This window comes from Mesoplodon mirus (genome assembly GCF_964341445.2).
Source record: "Mesoplodon mirus genome assembly, chromosome: 6".
Taxonomy (NCBI): domain Eukaryota; kingdom Metazoa; phylum Chordata; class Mammalia; order Artiodactyla; family Ziphiidae; genus Mesoplodon; species Mesoplodon mirus.
Genome location: NC_138982.1, coordinates 50899187 through 50905406, shown reverse-complemented (window position 1 = coordinate 50905406; position 6220 = coordinate 50899187). Strand labels below are relative to the sequence as shown.

The following is a 6220-nucleotide window of genomic DNA, read 5'->3' as shown; positions in this document are numbered from 1 at the left end:
AAACCAGGCAGTACAGAGCTGGTGTTGGTGAAGACCGGTAGGAGGTCTAAGAATGTCACTGCAAGAAGGAGAGCCAGAAAAAAGAACCCAGAGCCAGAGAATCTGTGAGGAATAGGAGCTTAGGGAAGAACAGATTGTGCCTGCATCAGAGGGTCATACTGGTTTTCTTTACATAGTCTCTGAAGGTTGATACTTGGGAAGGTCACAGGAAGGCACAAATTCTGTAACATTCCAGAGCAGTGCCAGACACCAAAGCAGGGACTCAATGACTGATGAACTGTCATAAGGTTGCTTATAAGAGATTCACTAATAGATGTCTCTGACCCTTAAAATTCAAGCAAAACAGAGGCTCAGAAAATTTGAGAAAGCCAACACAACCCAGTGGGTATTTTGAATCGTAATTTTCCCCTCCCCACCCGTTTCCTGCACCAGCAATTTCTTCACCCCATGAAGATGTTACCATTCAGCACCTATTAATCTGTTCATTTGTTTTAAGGATCAAACTAAAATCCATTTGCACATTCACGTGAAATGCTGATCACTCTCAAGGAAGGCATCATGGAGCTGGGGAAGTTCCAAAATAACCCAAGGAGAGAGAATGACCTCCAGGATTTTAGACTTTGAGTGCTGGGCCTCTAGTGGAGACTCAGGAAAGTGGTATGATCCCATCCCATGAAATGAGGAAAGGAGTGGACACAGAATTTTCCATCAAACTTCATAGCAAAAGGGCACATGATTTGAAGCTTGAATCTTACAATTCTAAGATGCATAAAGAGAGATATATTATTAAATACAATCTTACACACTTGGTACTAAGTTTATGGAATCTTTTGCCAAGGAGTGGTTCAGGCTGAAAATAGAAATTGTCTCAAAAAGAGGTAAACATACTCGATCATCAAATTCACAATGGGTTATTAAGAGAATATAAGGGTGTTTGAGGACAGATGTGTTTCTGACTCTCTACAGTTGGCATCCTAGAGGGCGAGCGTGCTCAAGAACAAGAAGTCCCTGTATCTCATATAAAACATTTAAACATGTCTGTTCAAGCATAAAAAGATTTCTGTATCTTGCAAAGTATTTCCTTAGAAAACAACTTTTGTTTAATGGTTTGGACTTCATTTGAAAGGTAAATAAATGAATTTCAATAATGCCAAAAATACACACTTAAGAGTTTACAACAGTAAGTACTTATTTTGAAATGAATGGGCCACCAACAGAAATAGAATATTGAGGTTCATGCCAGAATGCAATTTTCTAATATTAGGTTGACTTCATTTCAAAACAGAATGAAATTCAGCTTAACTGTGATGAGTTCCTCCTCAACACGCGATGCTTTATTTATTGCTGCCAAAATAAAAATATATTTGTCAATGTGTAAAGTTGTAAAACTTACCCTTTTGCTGATATAAAACTTGGAGTTAGTGTGATGTGACAAACCTATCCCATTAGAAATATATCAATTAACCATGTTGACTGATAACCCCAAGTATTATTTCTTAATTAATTTTCAAAAGCCACATACTTTCCAAGGAACCTGAAATATTCCCTTTTTAAACAGATTCCAATTTTTCCCATGCCTGCCTTTGAGGTAAACTAGGTCTTTCTGTTGACCTTACCAAAAATTATTTTATAAAATACAGCCAGCACCTCCTCACATTTTTTTTCCCCAGAAAAAAACCCGTGGCATATATAAAAGTATGTTTCGAACAACTCCAGTCATTAAGAGCAGAGCTGTAAAGACAAGGGCAGGTTGGTGGGCGGTAGTGGGGGGAGTGGAAGAGTTCTTTTCTGTACTTTGAAATTTGGTTCTCTGTGAAGTAGGATTTCATCAAACTGAATGTGTTATGAATTTTAAATATATTTGATGCTAAAAGAGAAAAAATAAGTATGCTGTCCTTTCTTGTAGGCCTGTCTTTAGATGTCATTACCCTGGCAACCCTTACAAATGGCAACTGACGTCAAGAAAAGAGGAAAAACACTGCTGAGAGCATACACTCCATGCATTATAGATCATCCCGAGGACTTAGAATTCTCAGGCTCATACAGGCACTAAATGGCTTTAAGATGAGCACAAGCAATCTTCCCTTTTACAAACACTCATCATAAACTTTTTAAGGACTCGGAGATCTGAAAAGAGCAACTTTGAGTCTTTAATTTAAGCAAAATACATTTCAACTATTAGCTTAGGTGTTCTGTCTCACAATAACTGCCAAGTCCATTAAAGTGTTTGTCACTAGTAAATCTTAAAAGCAAATGGAAGTTGCCCTTTTCATTTGAAAGTATTTTTCCCCAAATTTCATTATAAAAGAGTTCAGACATAGGAAGTTGAAAGAATTTTACAGTGAATCCCCATATACTCATCACCCAGAGTCTTCCATTACCATTTAACTCTACTGGCCTTATCACATACCTGTCTGCCTATCTATCATCTATCTAGCCATCCGTCCATACATCCATCCCCATACTCATACTTTAATCCATCTAATTTTTGATGCATTTCCAGCATTGAAATTGTAGACATGAGTGTAGTTCCCCCTAAATACTTCAGCATGCATATCATTGACTAGAGTTAAATATTTGTTTATAGGTTTTCTTTTGATATAACATTTGCAAACAATGAAATGTACAAATCTTAGATGTACTTTTGCTGAGGTTTGAAAAATGCATACAAAGTCCTATCAAGCTATAAAACATTACTATCACCACAGACAGTTCCCACATGCCTCTTCCCATTCAATCCCTGCCCCCACCCACCCTCCATAGGCAACCACACTTCTAATTTCTGAAAGTATTTTTAAGAACCTTGTATTAGGGCTCATTACATCTAAGAGCTTCCTCCCTGAAAGGCCCCAAAGACTGCATTCATCCTTCAGATTACAAGTGTACATGTTCAGTGACATATAAATTAATGTGGTCAGCATTTACTTTTCCTCTGTTATAGCTTTTCCTCCACTTCAACCATGTAATCACAATACCCACCCTCCAGGGATGAAAGGGAAAATCAGAACAGGCTGTGTAATTTTCGAGGCTCAGTGCAAAATGAAAATGCAAGGCCCTTGTTCAAAATTAATTAAGAATTTCAAGATGGTGACAGCCAAGGAATAAACTAAATACAGGGCCCTTCTAGATGCAGGGACTTTCCAACTACACAGGTTACACACTCATGAAGCTGGCCCCGGTCAAAGTATTGAACAACTACTATGGTGTGGCCCAATTGATCAAATTGTAGTTCAACCATAGCAGCCGAGTTGGGTTGTGGAGCTATTCTTTTAGTAGCTGGATGGTGAGGGGAGGTCCAGGGGACATGGCAAATGGCCAAGGTAGTTGGCAGCAGAGAGGTACTTGGGGGATTCCAGCAGTGGTTATATAACAATATATATGGATGTATCAGGATTTCAGCCTTGGGGATGGCCCTTCTGGTGTCCTCCAGCTGAAGAAGTCCCTGGCAAGTGAATCTGGTTCATTCTTTCTTAATAGCCCACTGTCCCTAAGTCATGAAGCAGTCTTGTAACCCAAGGTAGACTAACTGGAGATTATCCCTATGGTTTTTGTATTTGGAGCTGCAGAGGCAGTACCTCCCCACCTCCAGCCTCCTCCACCATACACATACTGCATTTTTTTATAAGAGAACCAAACTAGGGTTTTTCAGGGTTCTGATTACTTTCAGAGTTTAGTGGGACAGGTTTTCTAGATTTATGGTCCATTTTTCTCCAGGGTCTCCACACATATTATTTTTTAATAAACTTTACTTTTAGAGCAGTTTTAGTTTCATAGCAAAATTGAGAAGAAAGTACAGAGAGTTCCCATATACCCCCCTTCCCCCCCTCCCAACATGCATGGTTTCCCCCATTATCAACATCATGAACAAGAGTGGTAAATTTGTTATCATCAATGAACCTACTTGTCACCAAAGGCCATAGCTTGTATTAGGGTTCACTCTTGGTATTTTATATTCCATGACAAATGTGTAATGGCATGTGTCCACTATTATAGTATAATACAGAACGGTTTCACTGCCCTAAAAATCCTCCATGTTCTACCTATTCATCTCTCCCTCTCCGTTCTTCCCTGGCAACCACCGATCCTTTCATTATCTCCATAGTTCAGCCTTTTCCAAAGTGTAATATAGTTGCAATCATATAGGATATTGTCACTTCAGATGGGGTTCTTTCACTTAGTGATATGCGTTTAAGGTTCTTCTACATCTTCTCATGGCTTATAGCTCTTTTTTTTTTTTTTTTTTTTTTTTAGTGCTGAAGAATATTCCATTGTCCAGATGAGCCACAGTGTATTTACCCATTTACCTATGAAGGACATCTTAGTTGCGTCCAAGTTTTGGCAATTATGAATAAAGCTGCAATGAACACCTGTGTGCAAGTTTTGTGTGGACATAAATTTCAACTCATCTGGGTAAATACTAAGGAGTACAATTGCTGCATCATATGGTAAGACTATGTTTAATTTTACGAAAAACTGCCAAACCATCTCTGGAAGTTGGCTGTAGATTTTGCATTCCCACCAGCAATGAATGAGAGTGCCTGTTACTCCACATCCCTGCTAGTACTTGGCATTGTCAGTGTTTTGGATTTTGTCCATTCTAATGGATGTGTAGTGATATCTCCTTTTTTTTTTTTTTTTTTTTGCAGTACGCGGGCCTCTCACTGTTGTGGCCTCTCCCGTTGCGGAGCACAGGCTCCAGACGCGCAGGCTCAGCGGCCATGGCTCACGGGCCCAGCCGCTCCACGGCATGTGGGATCCTCCCAGACCAGGGCACGAACCCGTGTCCCCTGCATCGGCAGGCAGACTCTCAACCACTGCACCACCAGGGAAGCCTATTATATCTCATTTTAATTCCCAATTCCCTAACGATCTATGATGTTGAGCATCCATCTTTTCCTATGCTTATTTGCCATCTGCATATCCCTTCTTTTTTACTGAAAATTTTTTATTGGCTTCTGTTTTAATTAAATTGTTTTCATTGATATATATTTGACATTTTATATTAAATTAGTTTCAGGTGTACTTTATTGGCCTTTGGATAGAAACGGGAATTTATTTGCCAGGAAGGATGATCCCATCATACTTCTGCTGGAACCAGCGCATGGCCTCCTATTTGCTGATTCTGTGTTTGGCCCCAATGCAACCTGTTCTTCACTTCTGTGATGCTGAAACTTGGCCTACCGAACACCACACAGAAGTCCAGACCATAGATACCAGTGCTTGGGTCACATTTGATCCCCAGATCGATGTGTTCCTGGATCCCAAAACCAAAGTTTCCCGTATCTGAGCAATTATTCTTTTCTTAACTCATACTTCATGCCTTTAGACTTCTCTCCAGGATTTCTTCTGCCTTGGCCTTACAATGGATGGCAATCTTTTCATTTCTCCTGATGCCAAAGGACCTGATGGTGTGTCTAGCTTTGGAGAACACAGAGGTCTGGCCGGTGAGCTGCTCCAGCCCTGAGGCTGCCCTGCTCAGTCAGTCTCCACTCTGTCCCACACAGATGTTGAGGCAGAGCTTACAGATGCGAAGTTCCCGCATAAGCTCTCCTTTTCACTCTGATCCTGAGCCTTGGTGGAGAATGGGAAGAGCATCTGCGTATCTTCTTTGGTGAGGTGTCTGTTCAGGACTTTTGCCCATTCCTTAATCAAGTTTTTTTTTATTGTTGAATTCTAAAGGTTCTTTGTATATTTTGGATAACAGTCTTTTATCAGAGATGTCTTTTGCAAACATTGTCTCCCCATCTGTGGCTTGTTTTCTCAGTCTCTTAACAGTGTCTTTTGCAGAGGTATTATTTATTTTTTCATTCAAGAAAGTCTATTCAACTGAGGGGACTACTCAGTAGACAAGAAGATCCCTGCCTTCATAACACCTACACTTTAATGGAGAAAATGACAATAAACAAATAAATGAATAAACATATGACAGGCATTTAAGTAGACATGGTTGGGGAGAAAGAGTTAGAGAGTGACTAGAGAAAGATCACTCTGGCTGCTGTGTAGACCTAACGTGGCCCAAAGTAGAATCAACCATAGTGGGAAAAAGAGCAGGGGTGGGGACACCAGGTGGTAGTCTATTGCAGTCATACAAGCAAGAGATATGTGGATATGGATTAGGGTGGAAGTTGTGGAGGTGATGAGAAGTATCCAGATTCTGGACACTAGTTTTTCTTTTTTGGCTGCACTACATGTTTTGTGGGATATGGGATCTTAGTTCCCC

The 6220-nt window shown here is 40.1% G+C and overlaps 1 pseudogene across 1 annotated transcript; it reads right to left on the bottom strand.

Annotated features, from left to right (window-relative positions):
- Positions 1 to 5034: 5034 nt before the first annotated feature.
- LOC309806343 (large ribosomal subunit protein uL5-like) lies at positions 5035 to 5565 on the bottom strand (annotated as a pseudogene). Its single transcript has one exon. The product of its transcript is annotated as a large ribosomal subunit protein uL5-like (transcript).
- Positions 5566 to 6220: the final 655 nt, after the last annotated feature.